This window comes from Nuphar pumila, chromosome 5 (genome assembly GCF_984573655.1).
Source record: "Nuphar pumila chromosome 5, dmNupPumi1.hap1.1, whole genome shotgun sequence".
Taxonomy (NCBI): Eukaryota; Viridiplantae; Streptophyta; class Magnoliopsida; order Nymphaeales; family Nymphaeaceae; genus Nuphar; species Nuphar pumila.
The window spans coordinates 75,650,158-75,670,059 of NC_143253.1; positions in this window are offsets into that span (position 1 = coordinate 75,650,158).

Below are 19,902 nucleotides of genomic sequence, written 5' to 3' on the forward strand. Positions count from 1 at the left end.
AAAATTGTGTTTTATCCTAAATGCACAGAGAATTCAGGCATGTGCTATGAGGTTTTGTAAAATGCAAGTTGGAAAAACATGATGTATGCTAAGAAAACATTTGGAGTTGAAAAGCATTTCTCAGAAAAAAGATGGAAATCAATCTCAGGAAACTCAGATGAAAGTATTTGGAAATCCCCAGAAAGTTTATGAAGATGTGAGAAAATCCTGAGAAAATGGAGAGAATTCTCGAGAAAAGAGGAACATTTGAAAAGTAAAATATTTGTCAGGAAAACTCTGACTTTGAAAATTTTCTTTGGAAAACGATTGAAATTCATTGGAAAACTCTTTTGAGAAGGAAAATCAAACTTAGGAAATTGAAATCTTGAGAATATTGCCCTTGAAATATCTAAAAATCAACTTTGATTCTTGAGAAAGATGAGAAATTCCTTTTGAAAATGAATCTTAAGAAAATAACATTTTTAGGGAAAATCACGGGAAAACTTAACTTGAGAAATCCAACTTTGAGAATCTTCACAGTTTCTTGAGGAATCAATTTTTTTTGAGAATGAAATTTTCTTGAGAAAATCATGAGAAAAGCAGATGATGCCATTATGCAGATGATTTGAATGAATGAATGCACTTTGAAAAGATATTTTTAAGAAATTTGTTGGAAAAATGTGTATTAAGCCAAAGTAAATCCTTCACATATTCTGATTGTGGCCATGAGTATGTTCAGAGTTTATTTGAGTTAATTCACAATATTTTGAAAAATTGGAAACATGATGTGCATTTTTAAGATAGCCTAAGAGTGTAGGCTCAGTGTGACTAGTAGAAAGATGATGGATCTGGGTCTCGTCCATATTCCGACTAGGGCCGTAAATATGGACTCCACCAAGTTCATCAACTCTCTAAGAGTTGGTGCATGTGCCATTCATGTACATCCATGGTGATTTTGCAAAATGAGATATATGAATCATAGAATCAGGATATTGCAAGAATCAAACTACATGAGATACATCCTAATCTAAGCAGTAAAAGTAAATATTATTCCAAATTTGATTATTACATCTCTGACATAAATCAAAATAAATAAAAAAAATACATAGTGTAAAAGAATTAGCATCCTCTAGATTTTCCTGCAAAATAAGAATTAGTACAAGGAATGGATATACAAGATACCCAAAGAAATGAGAATTTATATAGAACATGTACAACTAAAATAAACATGTGTATATCTAAATGCTTGAATTTGTGCTAAATGACATGTAACAATGGAGGTGTATTTACATAAGAAAATAGCTACATAAATGCTCATATATGGAAACAAGTGTACATGAAGGGATCCACATATACATATATACAAGTATATATATATATATATATATATATATATATATATATATATATATATATATATAGATAGATATTGACATATATACATTATTTATACATATATATGTATGTACATAGATATATATATATATACATAAGTATGTATACATATAATGAGAAAACATATATAATAATCAAAATTCCATATAAAGGCGTAAGAAAATACAGGGTATATACAATTTCTGTACATGATTTCACAAAGCTGTAATTCCCAAATTATAACATATTTATCAGTAAAATTGGGTATGGAGCTTCCCTGTATATCCATAACAAAGCATGCTTAAAATGGTCTAGAAGTCATGAATGGATATGGACATATCCGTCCATGAATATGGCTCATTTTCAAGACTGCACACATGCAGAAAATCATGTTTATGGCAGAAAATGGAGTTGGTTTCTAGGTTGAGTGCCTTGTAGACACTTCTACAAGTCCCATCTCCTAACTCTTCAATGACTTTATATCTTTCCATCGCTTCAGTTCTCTACAGCCCCAATTGGCAGTACCTCACTCAACTTCTAATTGACTATTTACACAGGTGATACTAGTGACTGAGTACCCATCACTTGCTTGGACTTTGAAATTCAAAACTTTTATAAATGGGAACACAAAATAAAAGCCATTCTGGAAGGCCCACTTTTGATGACACAAGTAATTAAACACCAACCAGTAGATGATCGACATTCCTGGATGCATCTTTTATCTGCTTGAATAAGCTGACATCATCTGTAAATAATCATGATAGTCTGCAACATCTTAGGCATAACTGTTGTAGCTTCAGCATTTAGTCTAACTAGTAAAAAAAAAAACCAAGATTAATGACCACCAGCTTCATTAACCTTCAACACAGCCAGATGTCAAATAACCTGTGTAATCAACCCATCAATGAGGACGATCAAAAACCAATACCCATGATCACCGACAAAAGGCGAGGCACCGAAGAACAACGTTATCTTCAGATTGGTAACAAGATTTTTTTTTTTGGCTATCGATCTGTCGGAAATCGGAATCACATTGTGGGTATTAAAGAGAGCCTGGTTTTCTTTGGAGTTTGTATGAGAGAGAGCGTGTGTGTGTGGCTGAAGCAAGAACATAGTAGCAGTTGGAAACATCAATCAGATAGTAGAGATTCTTAGAGAACACCAGCAAACAGAGCAACATATTCTGGAATTTGTGAGTTAAGTAGAGATTCAACAAATAAATAAAAAAATGGCTTTAAAACAGAGTAACAAAAAGGGGAACTAAGAAATGAAGCCAAACATCAGTCACAAAAGCACTAACATGCTCCAACGAGAAACAGAGGAAATATGGTATAGTGGGGAAATAAAAATTTAGAGAAAATGCTTTTTAACTCTGTTTACATGTTCTAAATTAGATTGTTATGAGGGAATATGGAGCTTTCAACCTGATGACAATAGGCTTAATAACATAAAGAGGAAAAGACTAATCATACGAATAAAAAATAAGAGAACTTATGGCATTTAGGAACAAACAGAGATGCAGCTCATATAAAAAAAAAATCTGATAACAACTACAGAGATAACATATTTTGTTAATGTGGGACATTGGAATGAGAGATTTGGTCCATGAAAAGGACTAACCTCTCATCCAATTAGTTTGATTCTTAAAATCCTCCAAATATTTCCTTTGAACCTGTGCCTTATGCTAAAACTCACACACATTCACAGCATGGTCATCCCTTCCAACGATTGGCAATAAAATCTGATTTAATAAAACATAGACAAAAGGGGAGAATCATCATAAAATCACATTACCTGGTGATCTTATGGGTTAGCTGAATCCGTAACCTGTAAATCGATGCAGAGGGATTCCAGTGGAAGCAAAATTTGCAGATCTGGGTCCAGAAACAGAGAAGGCGCAGATTGCCCTCTTTCTCCTGCTGGAAGTAAGGGAATGGAAGCCTGCTGGATGGTCTTCATGCTGGATGGAGGAGTCGCCGGCTGGATCTCTTGCTGCTGAGCTGAAGGCAAGGTGAAAACGTTGGCTGGAGTTTCCTCAGTTGGTGGGCTGAAGAAGATGCAGCCACCTGCTAGATCCCCTGCGGCTGGGCTGAAGGAAGAGGAGAAGTGCTTCTTCACGCTACTGAGAAGAAGCTCCCTGCGAAAACCAAAAAGACAAGAAAAATCAAATTCCCCCTTTTCTCGATCAATGGCTGGGTCTTTTAAAGACCTTCAGCCTCTTTCTAAAAGAAAAATCGCAGTTTCCTGTTTTGAATTTCCTTTATGGTTTTTGAAAATTTTGAAAACGTAAATTTTAATAGGTTTTGAAAATCCGCCGTTTTCAAAAGGGGCGCACCCTATGTTTTTCAAAATTTTCATTTCATTTACCTAAGTTTTAGGTAAAATGAAATTTATTTATTGTTTTTTTTTAGGGCAGTTCGGCTGTGCCATTTAAGGCTGCTTCCTTTTTAAAAAAAATAATCTTATGCAAGCAAATAAATAAAAAGAAATAAAAATGAATAGTGAAATATGAGAGGCTTTTATGGAAATGCCACCTCAATCCAATTTTAAAATCCTTTAAAAAAAAAAGTTTTATTTTGTTTTTGCAAATCTTTTATTTTCATGTGGGGTGTCACATGTGTGTGGGCCCACTAACTAAAAAAATAAATAAATAAATAACATTAAGAATTTAAAAAGAAGAATTTGCAAATTGGTGCGATCTCTGGGTGGGTCTCGCTTGAAAATAAGAAACTTACCTAGGAATCTGAGTATGATGCTAGTTTAAAGGCAGGTCCCACTCCAATTAATTGAAAATAAAAACAGAAGAAATAACTTCTTTTTTTTTTTTAGATTTTTTATAATACGAGATAAAACTTTGTTTGTTTTCAAGAATTTGGAAAAAATTGGTTTTCAGGGCAAAAATATGGATAAAGAAAATACAGTAATTTTGTAAAGAGATTTAAAATCTTTTTGCAAAAAGTTTTGAGATAAAATCTTTAAAATCAATATCCAAATATCTAGATTATTTTCCTGAGAAAACTTTTGTAATTAAAAAGTCCTGGGGGTAAAATTGAAAAGATTGGCAATTTCGAAAACCCAGGGTTTTGAAATCAATTTTGAAAAGAGTTAAACTCAAATCTGGATTGAAAAATTTTGAAATCGAGAGTTTCTGGACCTGGAAATGACATTATATGAAATGTTCATGCAATGTTATGCAAAGACATGTTCTATAAAATGTCATTCTTAATCTAGAATTGGAAATTCTAACTTCTTGTCAAGAATAGGATTTTGAAAATTTGCAGTTTGAAGATGTCTCTGAACCTAAATATAGAAATTTTGAGGCTCAAGAATAGAATTTTAGACTTTCTGCAAGGTTCAATCTCATAAAATGACGATTTTGCCCTTCATTGATTCAGAAGAACTGAAATGTGCCGATTGAGGGAGATGTCAGGAAGGTGAGTGAAAATTTGAGGTGTTTACAAATGCCCCTCTTTGCTACTAAGTCGGCTCTTGATCGAGCTTAGTGGCAAAGAAAAACACTCCAAATTTGGGCTATATATAAAAAAAATGCCCCAGTTAGAAGGATCTGACTGGGTATGAAGAAATTAGCCCGAGGGAGATGGTAGATATGAAATGGAGAATAAAGAGAAAAGATTTGTTCTGGTGAGAGTGAAGTTCAGGTTTTTGCCTTTAACCTAGATGGGACAGAAAATGCTTCGTATGGAACGAAGCTCAGGTTTGACCCTTAACCTGATCGGGGAATGAGAATATCTCATGGAAATGAGACTCAGGTTGGTACCCTTAACCTAATCAGGTGGAAAATGAAATACCTCGTCAAAGGAGGCTCAAGTTTGTACCCTTATCCTGAATGGGCGGAAAATGGAATACCTCATCAAAGGAGGCTCAGGTTTGTACCCTTATCCTGATTGAGCAGAAAATGAAATAGAATCCTCGAAAGAAGAGACCATGATGGAACCTTCGGATTTTGCACAATAAATCCGACAGGGGTTTTGCAAAAGGAAGGAAAATGGGGTCTCTAAAGCTTGAAAAGGGGTTGATTTTGGTTGTCTCATTGTTGAGACTAAATAGCTTTTGAAATTGCCTTTTGCGAGAAAATGATTGGTGGTTCGACCTTGAACCGAAATAGGACTGTCTATGGTGGGACAGTGGGGACACAGGGAAGTGTGCGAATCTGAGAGCTCACGCTCTCAAAGAAGGGAAGGAATCAAGTCCTTAAGAGGGATTTTTAAAATTGGTGTCAGGATGTATCAAAAACAGACATCAAGCTCTCACTTCACGTCAGGATAGCTAGAAAATGTTGAGAATTCTGTTGTTGATTCAAAATATTTGAAAATGATGCATATTGTGGCAAAAACATTCTTTCTTTTCTACTTGAAGCATTACCTCCAAGCGAGATTCACTTCGTAGAATCAAGATTGGGAATCCAAATTACTTGTGATTGACCTTCCTCAAGGAAGCTATCAATTTCCTTGATATGAACAAGAAAGAGAATTTGATATTATGAAAGCAATTGATGAAAGGATATTGATAATAGAATTTCACAAGTTTAAAGAAGATTCTTGATAGATTTGACAGTTTGATATCCTGGGAGCTTCTCTCATGATAATCTTTTTGCGCTCTTTTGGGCTTTAGGAGAGTTTATTACATCATCCTTTATTTTGGATAGATATCCTGACTTTTTCTCTCTTTCTTTTTCCTCTCTTGCTCACTTTCGGGAAGGGTACGTCACAAACTCCTTCAACTTGGAGATGTTTCGATCCTTCTTTGATGATATTGGCTCATGGGTTAGAGATCTTTGGATGATAGCTAGAAATTAAATATCTTTTAGGGATTGTCGAGAGGTTCATCGCATCTGCCTTCATCTCGACAGTGCTTTGGACTTTCCCTGGAAGGATCCGTCATAAACTCCGTCATCTTGGAGATGTTTCAAATCTTCTTTGACCCCGGGGGTCTACTCGCTTAATTCGCCTTCATCTTGACAACAATTGAGAGATCCCTTTTGCGGATATTTAATTGCAGCTTAGGTGATTTTGAGGAGACAAGGTTTAGGTAAATGCTCTCTTTTCTAGCACTCAGGATATTTCCACTACCTTGTCTTTTAAGAATAATCTTTAGAGATGTGCCATAACTGCGATCAATATCAATATTCTATGTCTTTGCAATAACATTGAATCTTCTTTTCTGGCCATATCGAGGATTTATCCTTCATCCTTTTAGTTGGTGTGAACACCCCAAATTTTTCAAAGTTTTGTAAAAATGTCCTTTTGCCCCTGGTTCCATTTTCCGAGAAAACCATGTTGAGAAACTCTGTTTTGATGTCACATAATATGATACACTGTCGTATTTGATTTCATATAATATGATAATATGTCCTCTTGAAACATGTTATATTATGACTGTATGTTTTGCCATACATCTAACGAGTATTTGATGCAAGGATATCTCACCCAAAACGGATGGAGACTTTCTGTTCAAGTACAACTATAGTGCAATCATACTCCTTGAAGAAAGAGCTTGATGAGCCATGCATTCCTAAAGTTCAACTGAAGATATCGGCTACCTCAAGTTGAAGACTTTTTTTCTTCTTTAGAGTCATATGTAACAGAACCTTCAGGAACATGCATATTGCATATTACATACTCATTCATAAAAACTATATCATAAAAGTATACGATAGTTTCAAAAAGCTCCTTTTTGAAAACTAATAATTGTACCTTCTTACAACCATTTATGAAAAAGATATTTTGTCATGTAATAATTGTACCTTACACTATATAGAAGACAACATGAAAAAGAAATGTAGGAAAAAGACAAAAACATAAAATCGGCTACATAGAAAAAAACAAATATAATATGTTTTTGAAAAGACTCTAGTTACCTTCTTTAAAGAAATGTTTTTAATATAAGAAAAAGACAAAAACATAAAATCGGCTACATAGAGAAAAACAAATATAATATGTTTTTGAAAAGACTCTAGTTACCTTCTTTAAAGAAATGTTTTTAATATAAGAAGAAGACAAAAACATAAAATCGGCTACACAAAGAAAAACAAATATAATATATTTTTGAAAGGACTCTAGTTACCTTTTTACAAAACCATAGAATGTCGACTTACTTGAAGTCATCATTCTCTTTGTACAAAGCATTAAATACCTCCTGTAACAAATCCTTGTTAATATCCTTCTCAAAGAATGTCGACTTTCTTTTAGTCCTCATTCTCTCTGAAGACTTTGAAAAACACAACATAAAGAAAACACTTGACATGACTATGTACAAATATATATCTCAAAGCACTCAGTGTACTTACACTCATTTAAAGTAAAGAAGTACTTATGTACCTCAAATCATTAATTAGAATAAAGACAAAACTAAAATCCAACGTTCAATGTACTATTGTAAGAAATAGACTTTTTACATAAAATATGTATTACCTAAAATATTACAACGACTAGTGTACCCTATATTTTTCTTTTATAGAAAAAGGCATTCTCGAATTTCTCTAAAGATATTTTTGAAATGACATAACATTTCACATTTCAAAAAGGCTACGATTTCAAAATGTAACGACTACTTTTTTAAAGCTATATAAACACACTCAAATAAACTATTCAATATGAAATGAAATAGACGTGTGAGCTTACAACGAGAAAAATTCCTATTCGATATTTGAAAAGAGAGCCTTGAAAAAGAAAGAGAAAAAGAAAAGAAAGAAAAGAGAAAAAGTCAAGTTCAGCTCTTTGACAAAGAGTATCTTCTGAGTGACAAACAGAACATTCTGAGAATCCTTCATTCGTGCATTCATATTATTCTGAAGGTTCTATAGGAAGTATTGTAACTTTCTGTTATTCACTGTATTCCTTCTTTGTTGAAAAAAATAGACCTCTGTGGAAGAGGGTGTGCCCCTTCTCTGTTGAGAGAAGAAGACCTCTGAGGAAGAGGGTGTTGTACTATTTATCCGGTGACTCAGATGTTATAGTGGAAAGCTCAAGTGGTTTGCTTGGGGACTGGATGTAGGTGTGGGTATTGACCGAACCAGTATAAATTCTGTGTTTTATGTGTTGTGCTTTATTGCCTGATTATTTTATTTTATCGATCTTTATCGTATTTCACTATTCACCCTCCCTCTAGTGAAATTTCATTTGGTATCAGAGCAGGTTTGTTGGTTTCGACATAACAAGTCTTCCAGCACAAATGACATCTACCTCTTATGCTCGTGATATTGAAGGTCAACACGCATCTCGTCCTCCTTTCTTCAATGGCTCCAACTATGGATACTGCAAGTGCAGAATGGCTATCTTTCTCAAATCCATAGACTTTGCTGTATGGAAAATTGTTGAGCATCCATACATATCTCCATCCGCAGACTATAGCTTATGGTCTGATGAAGAAAAGAAAATGGCAAACCTAAATGCAAAGGCTATGAATGTCTTATATTGTGCCATTGATCAGAACGAATTTAATAGAATATCTATATGTGAATCTGCATATGATATTTGGCATTCTTTGGAAGTTATTCATGAAGGAACCAACAAAGTGAAAGAAGCCAAAATCTCATCTCTTGTTAGAAAATATGAGTTGTTCAAAATGAACAAAGATGAACCCATCACAGAGATGTTTACCAGATTCACCAACGATCTGAAATCTTTGGGTGTCACATATTCCCAGACAGAAAAGGTGAAGAAAATCTTGAGATCTCACAACTGATTGGGAGAAAAAGACTACAGCTATTGAAGAAGCTCAAGATTTATCTAAGCTTACTTTGGACGACTTAATAGGCAATCTTATGGCCTATGAAGTCCACATGAAAGAAAGAAGGGAAGTAGAGCAACCAGTAAAAAAAACTCTAGCTTTCTCAGCTCTATCTGAGAACAAAGACTCAGATAAAGAATCTGAAATTGCGCTACTTACCAGAAAATTCCAGCGCTTTATGAGAAGGAACCGGCTTCCAAACAGGCACAAGGAAAGAAAAGATCCTAAAGAAGATCCCATGTGCTATCAGTGTAATAAGCCAATCCACTTAAGACGTGATTGTCCCCTTCTCAAAAGAAAGTCTAAAACTGAGGAACCAAAGAAGAGGTTCTTCAAGAAAAAGGCTCTGCATGCTCAATGGGATGATTCAGAACCATCCAGCAGTGAAGAGTCAAGTGATGATGAAGCCGAAACTGCAAATATGTGCTTCATGGCAAACGAAAGTTCTGTAAGTGAAATCTCTGATTTTTCCTTTGAAGAACTTCTAGATGCTTTTCAAGAACTATTTGAAGAATCTAGAAAATTGAGTTTCAAAAATAAAGATTTAAAATCTGAAAATCTAAAGCTTTCCCAAAAGAATGAAAAACTCAGCAGTGAAAATTCTGAATTGAAAAAGAAAAACCTTATGCTTATGTCTGAAATTTCTTCTACTAGCTCCAAGACTAAAAATCTACAAGTAGAAATTTCAGAGCTAAAAAGTAAAACTGAGAACATCATGAAAACGGTTTTCAAGTTTACTAAAGGTAAAGAGTACTTGGATAAACTCTTATCCTCTCAGAAAGTCTCTTTCTACAAGAATGGTATTGGCTACTCTCATTTCAACAAGCCTTCTTGTATGAATCAAAAGACCACGTTTGTAAAAAGTTCGTCTGAACCAAATAAGGAGTATTATAATGTTAATTTTTTAAACTCCTCTAAGGTTGTAGACAAACCCAAATCCAAATGGATATAAGTTCCAAAGTCTAACAAAAAGGGACCCGATTGGGTACCAAAAAGAAATTTTACTTAATGATTTGCAGGCTCCAAACAAGAAGAAGAGATGGATACTAGATAGTGGATGTTCAAAGCACATGACAGGACATCCAGACCTTTTTGTTGTTCTTTATCATAAAGAAGGAGGAACTGTCACCTTTGGAGATAACAACAAAGGTTTGATAATTGGCATTGGTAATATTGGTAACATAGATAAACCTCTTATCAAAGACGTTCTCCTTGTTAAAGGCTTAAAACATAACCTACTAAGTATCAGTCAAATGTGTGACACAGGTTATAATGTTAGCTTTAATCATGATGCATGCCTCATAGCAGACACCAACGAAAACATCATCCTAAAAGGTATAAGAAAGAATAATATATATGAACTATACCTAGAAAACATCACAGAATATTGCCTTATAGCTAATAATGACTCTCAACATCTATGGCACATGAGAATGGGTCATGTAAATTCTAAGTACATGTCTAAATTAGACAAAGATAAGTTAATACGTGGGTTACCCAAAATATCTTTTAAAAAGGATTATTTTTGTGATGCATGTCAATTAGGAAAACTGTCAAAATCATCTTTCAAATCAAAAATTATCATTTCAAGTAAAAGACCTTTAGAGCTTCTTCACCTGGATCTTTTTGGTCCTTCTAGGGTAGCTAGCCTTAATCATAATAGATATGCTTTTGTCATTGTAGATGACTACTCAAGATTTACTTGGGTAATATTTTTGAAAAACAAAAGTGATACGTTTTGTCAATTTGAAATTTTATGTAAAAAATTACAAAATGAAAAATCGTGTTCTATTGTTAAAATCCGTAGTGATCATGGAGGAGAATTTGAAAATGAACTCTTTATAAATTTTTGTAACTTGCATGGTATTTCTCATAACTTTGCCTTTCCTAGAGCTGCACCTCAAAATGGTGTAGTAGAAAGAAAAAATAGAACCCTTCAGGAATCTGCCAGGACTATGCTCCAACACAATAATCTTGCTAAATCTTTTTGAGCAGAAGCTGTTAATACTGCATGCTACATAACAAATAGAGTTCTCATTAGACCCTTATTAAATAAAACTCCCTATGAACTATTCTATGACAGAACTCCAAGAATAGACTATTTCAAAGTCTTTGGATGTAAATGCTTTATCCTAAACACAAAAGATAGCCTGGATAAATTTGATGCAAAATCCGTTGAAGGCATATTCTTAGGATATTCAAGTCATAGTAAAGCATACAGAGTTTTCAATAAGAGTTATAATACTATTAAAGAATCTATGCATGTTAGTTTTTGTGAATCTATTGATCAATCTGTTCATAAGCAAACTAACGATGATGATATTGAAAGTACAGATTTATTTTTAGATAACATAGCTAAGTCTAATGAAGATGATCATTAAAGAACATTTGTCGATATCAAAGATCATCCTCAAAAGCAGATTTTGGGAGAACTGACAAAGGGGGTTCAGACTAGAGCTCAGTTAAAATGAATTGCAAATATGACATTCATTTCTCAACTTGAACCTAAGAAGATTGATGAAGCCATCATCGATGAGTTCTGGATGCTAGCCATGACTGAAGAACTGAATCAATTCCAAAGGAATGAAGTTTGGGATCTTGTACCTAGACCAAAGGATCATCCAATCATTGGGACAAGATGGATCTTCAGAAACAAGCTAGACAAAACAGGTAATGTTATAAGAAACAAGGCCAGACTAGTAGCTCAAGGATACAACCAGGAGGAAGGTATTGATTTTGATGAAACATTTTCTCCTGTTGCTAGACTTGAATCTATTAGAATGTTTTTAGCATATGCAAGCTATATGGATTTCAAATTATATCAAATGGATGTTAAAAGTGCTTTTTTAAATGGTTTTATAAATGAAGAAGTTTATGTAAAACAACCTCCAGGATTTGAAAATGAACTATATCCAGATCATGTTTTTAAACTCAAACGTGCTTTGTATGGTTTAAAACAAGCACCTCGTGCTTGGTATGATAGACTTAAAACCTTTTTGTTAAAAACTGGTTTTTCTGTAGGCAAAGCAGACTCTACATTATTTGTTAAAATAGTGAATATTCATACCCTAATTGTTCAAATATATGTAGACGATATCATCTTTGGATCTTCTAACAGCACTCTTTGTGAAGAATTTTCTAAGTCCATGCAGAAAGAATTTGAAATGAGTATGATGGGAGAACTCACCTACTTTCTTGGACTGCATATTAAGCAAACCAAGGATGGAGTTTTCATCAATCAATCTAAGTATGCTCGTGAACTTCTGAAGAGGTTCAACATGAACTCAACTGTTTCAAAATCTACTCCTATGAGCACTACTACTGTTCTGGACAAAGATGAAGATGGTAAGTCTGTTGATACAAAGGTATACCGAGGTATGATAGGATCACTTCTTTATTTAACTACTAGCCGTCCAGATATTATGTTCAGTGTTTGCTTGTGTGCTAGATTTCAGTCAAATCCAAAAGAATCACATCTTAAAGCTGTAAAAAGAATAATGAGATATTTAAAAGACACAGTTGATTTTGGATTATTCTATTCAAAATCCTCTACATTTGATCTAATCTCATACAGCGATGCTGACTTTGCTGGAAGTAAAACTGACAGAAAAAGCACAAGTGGAACATGTCATATGCTAGGGCACTCACTAGTATCATGGTTCAGTAAGAAACAAAATTGTGTATCCTTATCAACTACTGAAGCCGAATACATTGCTGCTAGCCTAGCCTGTACACAAATTATCTGGATGAAACAAACCTTAGATTTTGGTCTAAATTTTGAAAATACAACTATTTTCTGTGATAATACTAGTGCTATAAACTTATCTAAGAATCCTATTTTACACTCACGAACTAAGCATATTCAAATAAAACACTACTTCTTAAGAGAACAAGTCTTAAACAACATTATTAAACTCGAATTCATACCCACTAATCAACAGTTAGCAGACATATTCACTAAACCATTAAAACATGAAGACTTCACACATATTAGAAGAGAACTAGGAATATGCAAACTAAGTGACTTGTAAATTAATCACACTTATTAAGAGTATTGCTTTTGATAAAATCTTATTTTAAAAGTTTTTTTTTTATCGATTTTTTTTTGTGTTTTTTTACTATTCAAAGTCAAACTATGTTTTCATATTTTTGTATACTCACAATACTCATAGAAATTCATTCAACATAACACATTCTTTATGTCTTTCAACATGTCATCTTTCAAGTACACTCTCATAATGTCTTCTTGTCCTATCTCCTTTTACGTATATCCATAAGAACCATTTACTTTAAGTAAAAAGCTATCATGACTTGGATCACATCACTCATTTCATTACACCTTTTACATCTTTTGTCTTTTTGTGACATCCTCTCATACAAAAAGCTAGTCGACCTCCAAACATGACTCCTCATTATTATTCTTAATAAATTATATTCATGTGATATATTTTCTTTTTTTTATGACCTCTTATCAATGTACGTATCTAAAATCTTAAGACCTCTTATTAAAAATTCAAAGTCATTATGATTTTTGTATCACCTCTTAAGTGATTATATTTCATGTAAACTTTTACTATATCATCGGTTATTTCATAGCTTGCGTATAATCTATTATCATCCGGTCATCCTTCACATCTTGTATGAAATCATATTCTAAACAACTTGTCTTCTATTGTTTTTAATACTACTAGTACCACCTTTTTATTTCCTCTTTCTCTCTTTATCTCATATGAAGTGACTTTCCATCCGTGACCATGACTCTCTCTTATATTGTATATCTCTCTAAAATCGAGACTCATTAAAGTCTTGTCTTCAAGCAAAACTTTATTTATTCTAACTTTACTTTATGTCATATCTAAATCAAGTGAATGTTGTCCTTTATAACCTTTCCCTTTTCTCTACATATCCGTATCATCTTTTTATGTCTATTCACTCTCCTTTTACGCTTATCAATATATATACTTCTTAAATAAAAACTATTATTGCCTCTCACTCATACCCCATGGGTTGTCCTATTCTAAACTCTCCATTCACGAATTAAGAATACTTCCACATAAAGTAAAAAGTTGCTTGTTTTATTAGGCCATTATTTTTAAAATCATTCACTCCTTTTAGTTCAACATGACACCCCATACTCTATTAATGGCTTCTCTCACTAGTCGATAAACTCACCCATAGTAAAATCTATATATATACTAATTATTTCAAAACTATGTCCTTCTCAACCCAATATAATACACTATCTTCAAACATTGATTTGATTTGTCATTCACAAGTCTCTTAACTTACTACTCACGGATTTCCTTATTTGACTAAATTCTAAAAATCACTCACTTCCAATGTCATTCAAAACCTATCAAAATTATTTTCATTCTTCTATTTAATGGATTGGTTCATCACACACCAATTCCACTCGTATCTATCTATCATCCTACAAACTATTACCCACTTCAAACTCGCCCTTCTTAGTCCTCCCGTTTCCTTACAAACTCTTGCAATGGCCTCTTCCTCCTCCAACAATGTGATTACTGCAGCAGATCTAAGGTATCCAGATCTGTTTCACGATTAAAACTTACTATGCTCTCGCCCCATTCATGAAGGTAAATTGGTTAACTTCGACGACTTTATGCTATTTGACTTAAACAACTATCTCTCTGAACTCAAACATCTACTAGGATCTTCATCCCAAGCTGCCTACTATCCTGAACTAGTTTGACTTTTCTATACAAACTTTTCCACTGATCATGAACAAACTACAATCACCAGTAAAGTCCGAGGAAAGCTGATGTTTTTCGATGCTTCCGACCTAGGTAGAATTCTAAACCTACCTTCCACCGGCACAGACCTTAACACCATAGTACCAATCGAACGATCGGTACTCCGAAAAATTCTTCTCTGCACCAACTTCTATCCACTTCCCTGGCACATGAGGAATCTCCAACCTCATGCTCAATTACTTGCCCAGATTCTTCTCCACAACATTTATCCCAAGCTTCCCCGCAAGGGATTAGTTCCACGAAAAATCTCTCTTCTTATATACGCAATTTTTTCTTCTACTCCGATAAACTGGTCCTCCATTCTTTTCAACCTTTTTATTCGTTATCAGAAATTCAAGTCTCTTCTTTTCGGGTGTTTCATAACTCCCATTCTCAAATACTTCAAAGTACCCCTTCACAACGAAGTCATCCTCCATCCCTCTCAGGTCCTCGATGCTACCACCTTCAATCTAAGGTCCCTGCACATGCCCGGCTCTGATGAAGAAGATCCAACATCCACCTTCAATTACTTCCCTGCTCTGATGGATGTCCAGCGCTCTCAGTATCGTCTCCTTCGCAATCAAGCCCTGTTGCAGCAGACTCGTCAAGCTCACCAGCAGAATCGTACCGACCGAACACATCAACCTACTCCACCTTCGGGATAAACTTATTTTTTTGTAATAACTTTTAATTACTTTTGGTCTGTAATAACCTTTAATTCCTTTTGGTCTGTAATAACTCTCTTACTCTGATCCCTTCCTTTTTGTCCACGACAAAGGGGGAGAAAACCTGTCTCCATTATTGGAGAAATACTCTCTTTAAAAAAAAATTTCAATATTTTATCATATTATTATTTCTATGCATAATGTCTTTTTGACAGGGGGAGCATATTTTGTCATCATAAAAAAGGGGGAGAATGTTGAGAAACTCTGTTTTGATGTCACATAATATGATACACTGTCGTATTTGATTTCATATAATATGATAATATGTCCTCTTGAAACATGTTATATTATGACTGTATGTTTTGCCATACATCTAACGAGTATTTGATGCAAGGATATCTCACCCAAAACGGATGGAGACTTCCTGTTCAAGTACAACTATAGTGCAATCATACTCCTTGAAGAAAAAGCTTGATGAGCCATGCATTCCTAAAGTTCAACTGAAGATATCGGCTACCTCAAGTTGAAGACTTTTTTTCTTCTTTAGAGTCATATGTAACAGAACCTTAAGGAACATGCATATTGCATATTACATACTCATTCATAAAAACTATATCATAAAAGTATATGATAGTATCAAAAAGCTCCTTTTTGAAAACTAATAATTGTACCTTCTTACAACCCTTTATGAAAAAGATATTTTGTCATGCAATAATTGTACCTTACACTATATACAAGACAACATGAAAAAGAAATGTAGGAAAAAGACAAAAACATAAAATCGGCTACATAGAGAAAAACAAATATAATATGTTTTTGAAAAGACTCTAGTTACCTTCTTTAAAGAAATGTTTTTAATATAAGAAAAAGACAAAAACATAAAATCGGCTACATAGAGAAAAACAAATATAATATGTTTTTGAAAAGACTCTAGTTACCTTCTTTAAAGAAATGTTTTTAATATAAGAAGAAGACAAAAACATAAAATCAGCTACACAAAGAAAAACAAATATAATATATTTTTGAAAGGACTCTTGTTACCTTTTTACAAAACCATAGAATGTCGACTTACTTGAAGTCATCATTCTCTTTGTACAAAGCATTAAATACCTCCTGTAACAAATCCTTGTTAATATCCTTCTCAAAGAATGTCGACTTTCTTTTAGTCCTTATTCTCTCTGAAGACTTTGAAAAATACAACATAAAGAAAACACTTGACATGACTATGTACAAATATATATCTCAAAGCACTCAGTGTACTTACACTCATTTAAAGTAAAGAAGTACTTATGTACCTCAAATCATTAATTAGAATAAAGACAAAACTACAATCCAACGTTCAATGTACTATTGTAAGAAATAGACTTTTTACATAAAATATGTATTACCTAAAATATTACAACGACTAGTGTACCCTATATTTTTCTTTTATAGAAAAAGGCATTCTCGAATTTCTCTAAAGATATTTTTGAAATGACATAACATTTCACATTTCAAAAAGGCTACGATTTCAAAATGTAACGACTACTTTTTTAAAGTTATATAAACACACTCAAAGAAACTATTCAACATGGAATGAAATAGACGTGTGAGATTACAACGAGAAAAATTCCTATTCGATATTTGAAAAGAGAGCCTTGAAAAAGAAAGAGAAAAAGAAAAGAAAGAAAAGAGAAAAAGTCAAGTTCAGCTCTTTGACAAAGAGTATCTTCTGAGTGACAAACAGAACATTCTGAGAATCCTTTATTCGTGCATTCATATTATTCTGAAGGTTCTATAGGAAGTATTGTAACTTTCTGTTATTCACTGTATTCCTTCTTTGTTGAAAGAAGTAGACCTCTGTGAAAGAGGGTGTTGCCCTTCTCTGTTGAGAGAAGTAGACCTCTGTGAAAGAGGGTGTTGTCCTTCTTTGTTGAGAGAAGAAGACCTCTGTGGAAGAGGGTGTGCCCCTTCTCTGTTGAGAGAAGAAGACCTCTGAGAAAGAGGGTGTTGTACTATTTATCCGGTGACTCGGATGATATAGTGGAAAGCTCAAGTGGTTTGCTTGGGGACTGGATGTAGGTCTGGGTATTGACCGAACCAGTATAAATTTTGTGTTTTATGTGTTGTGCTTTATTGCCTGATTATTTTATTTTATCGATCTTTATCGTATTTCACTATTCACCCCCCCTCTAGTGGAATTTCAAACCAAAGCTAAAATTCAGTCATTCTTCAGATTTTCTGGATTGAATTCCACATTGATATATTCAAATTCAATTTCAGAGCCGAACCCGGTGTTTAAGGTTCAAATTTGAGCCTCGTTACTCAATTTACAAATCAAAATTATAAAATACCAAAAGCATTTTCTAAATGGCTCAAATAGCTCATTCGGCACCCATTTGGATCCATTATTTTATATTTTCTCGATTCGAGGTCAAAACTTCGAATATCACATCAAATCAAATTCCCCCTTTTCTCGATCAATGGATGGGTCTTTTATAGACATTCAACCTCTTTCTAAAAGAAAAATCGCAACTTCCTGTTTTGAATTTCCGTTATGGTTTTTGAAAATTTTGAAAACGTAAATTTTAATAGGTTTTGAAAATCCGCCGTTTTCAAAAGGGGCGCATCCTATGTTTTTCAAAATTTTCATTTCATTTACCTAAGTTTTACGTAAAATGAAATTTATTTATTGTATTTTTTTTTATGGAAGTTCGGTTGTGCCATTTAAGGCTGCTTCCTTTTTTTAAAAAAAAAAAACTTATGCAAGCAAATAAATAAAAAGAAATAAAAATGAATAGTGAAACATCAGAGGCTTTTATGAAAATGCCACCTCAATCCACTTTTAAAATCCATTTAAAAAAAAAATAAAGTTTTATTTTGTTTTTGCAAATCTTTTATTTTCAAGTGGGGTGCCACATGTGTGTGGGCCCACTAACTAAAAAAATAAATAAATAAATAACATTAAGAAATTAAAAAGAAGAATTTGCAAATTGGTGCGATCTTCGGGTGGGTCCCCTTGAAAATAAGAAACTTACTTGGGAATTTGAGTATGATGCTAGTTCAAAGGCAGATCCCACTCCATTTATTTGAAAATAAAAACAGAAGAAATAACTTCTTTTTTTTTTGGAAATTTTATAATACGAGATAAAACTTTGTTTGTTTTCAAGAATTTGGAAAAAAATGGTTTTTCAGGGCAAAAATATGGATAAAGAAAATACAGTAATTTTGTAAAGAGATTTAAAATCTTTTTGCAAAAAGTTTTGAGATAAATTTTTTAAAATCAATATCCAAATATCCAGATTATTTTCCTGAGGAAACTTTTGTAATTAAAAAGTCCTGGGGGTAAAATGGGAAAGATTGGCAATTTCGAAAACCCAGGGTTTTGAAATCAATTTTGAAAAGAGTTAAAATCGAATCTGGATTGAAAATTTTTGAAATCGAGAGTTTCTGGACCTCGAAATGACATGATATGAAATGTTCATGCAATTCTATGCAAAGACATGTTCTATAAAATGTCATTCCGAATCTAGAATTGGAAATTCTAACTTCGTGTCAGGAATAGGATTTTGAAAATTTGCAGTTTGAAGTTGTCTCTGAACCTAAATATAGAAATTTTGAGGCTCAAGAATGGAATTTTAGACTTTCTGCAAGGTTCAATCTCAGAAAATGACCATTTTGCCCTTCATTGATTCCAGAGAAATGAAATGTGCCGATTGAGGGAGATGTCAGGGAGGTGAGTGAAAATTTGGGGTGTTTACAGCTTCCAAGGTGGCCCAACGTTCAGCCCTTCTAAAAAAATTGCCCCTTCATCTTAATTAAATTCTCATTTATTGGCACTTTGATTTTTTTTCTTTTGTTATTTGTTACTTGGTTGGGCTTCTCAGTTGGGAAAAACGCCCAGCCGTTCTTTCCTTTGGGCGACACCCTTTCCCCATTTAAGTCATCTTAAATGGGAAGGTGAAACGCCCCTTTAGAAAAAAAAAATTATCGTTAATCCTTTCAAAAGTGTTCTTTATTATTTGTGCCTCGGGGATTTGAACTGAGGTCTCCATCCTAAGGGGTAACGAGCCCCACCAGTGCACCAAGTTGTTTTTTGTTGCAATACCTTGCAACAATAACCTTTTTGTCCTCTTTTGACGCACTTTACAAAAATAGTGTTTTCTAAAAATTTCTGGTGTACACGGGGTTTCGAACCATACTCTCTTCTTGTTGAGGCAACCCACCATTCCAGTGTGCTAACTTTTACTTGGTTGCACTTCTTTGCGACTAAAAACTACTTCAGTGATGGGTGATGTTCGAAATCGCGTATGTATGCCATACAAAGTGGCGAGCGCACTGTTCATAAAGAACCAAGTCCCGAAAATTATAAATCAAATTCAAAATACATATGACTAGTA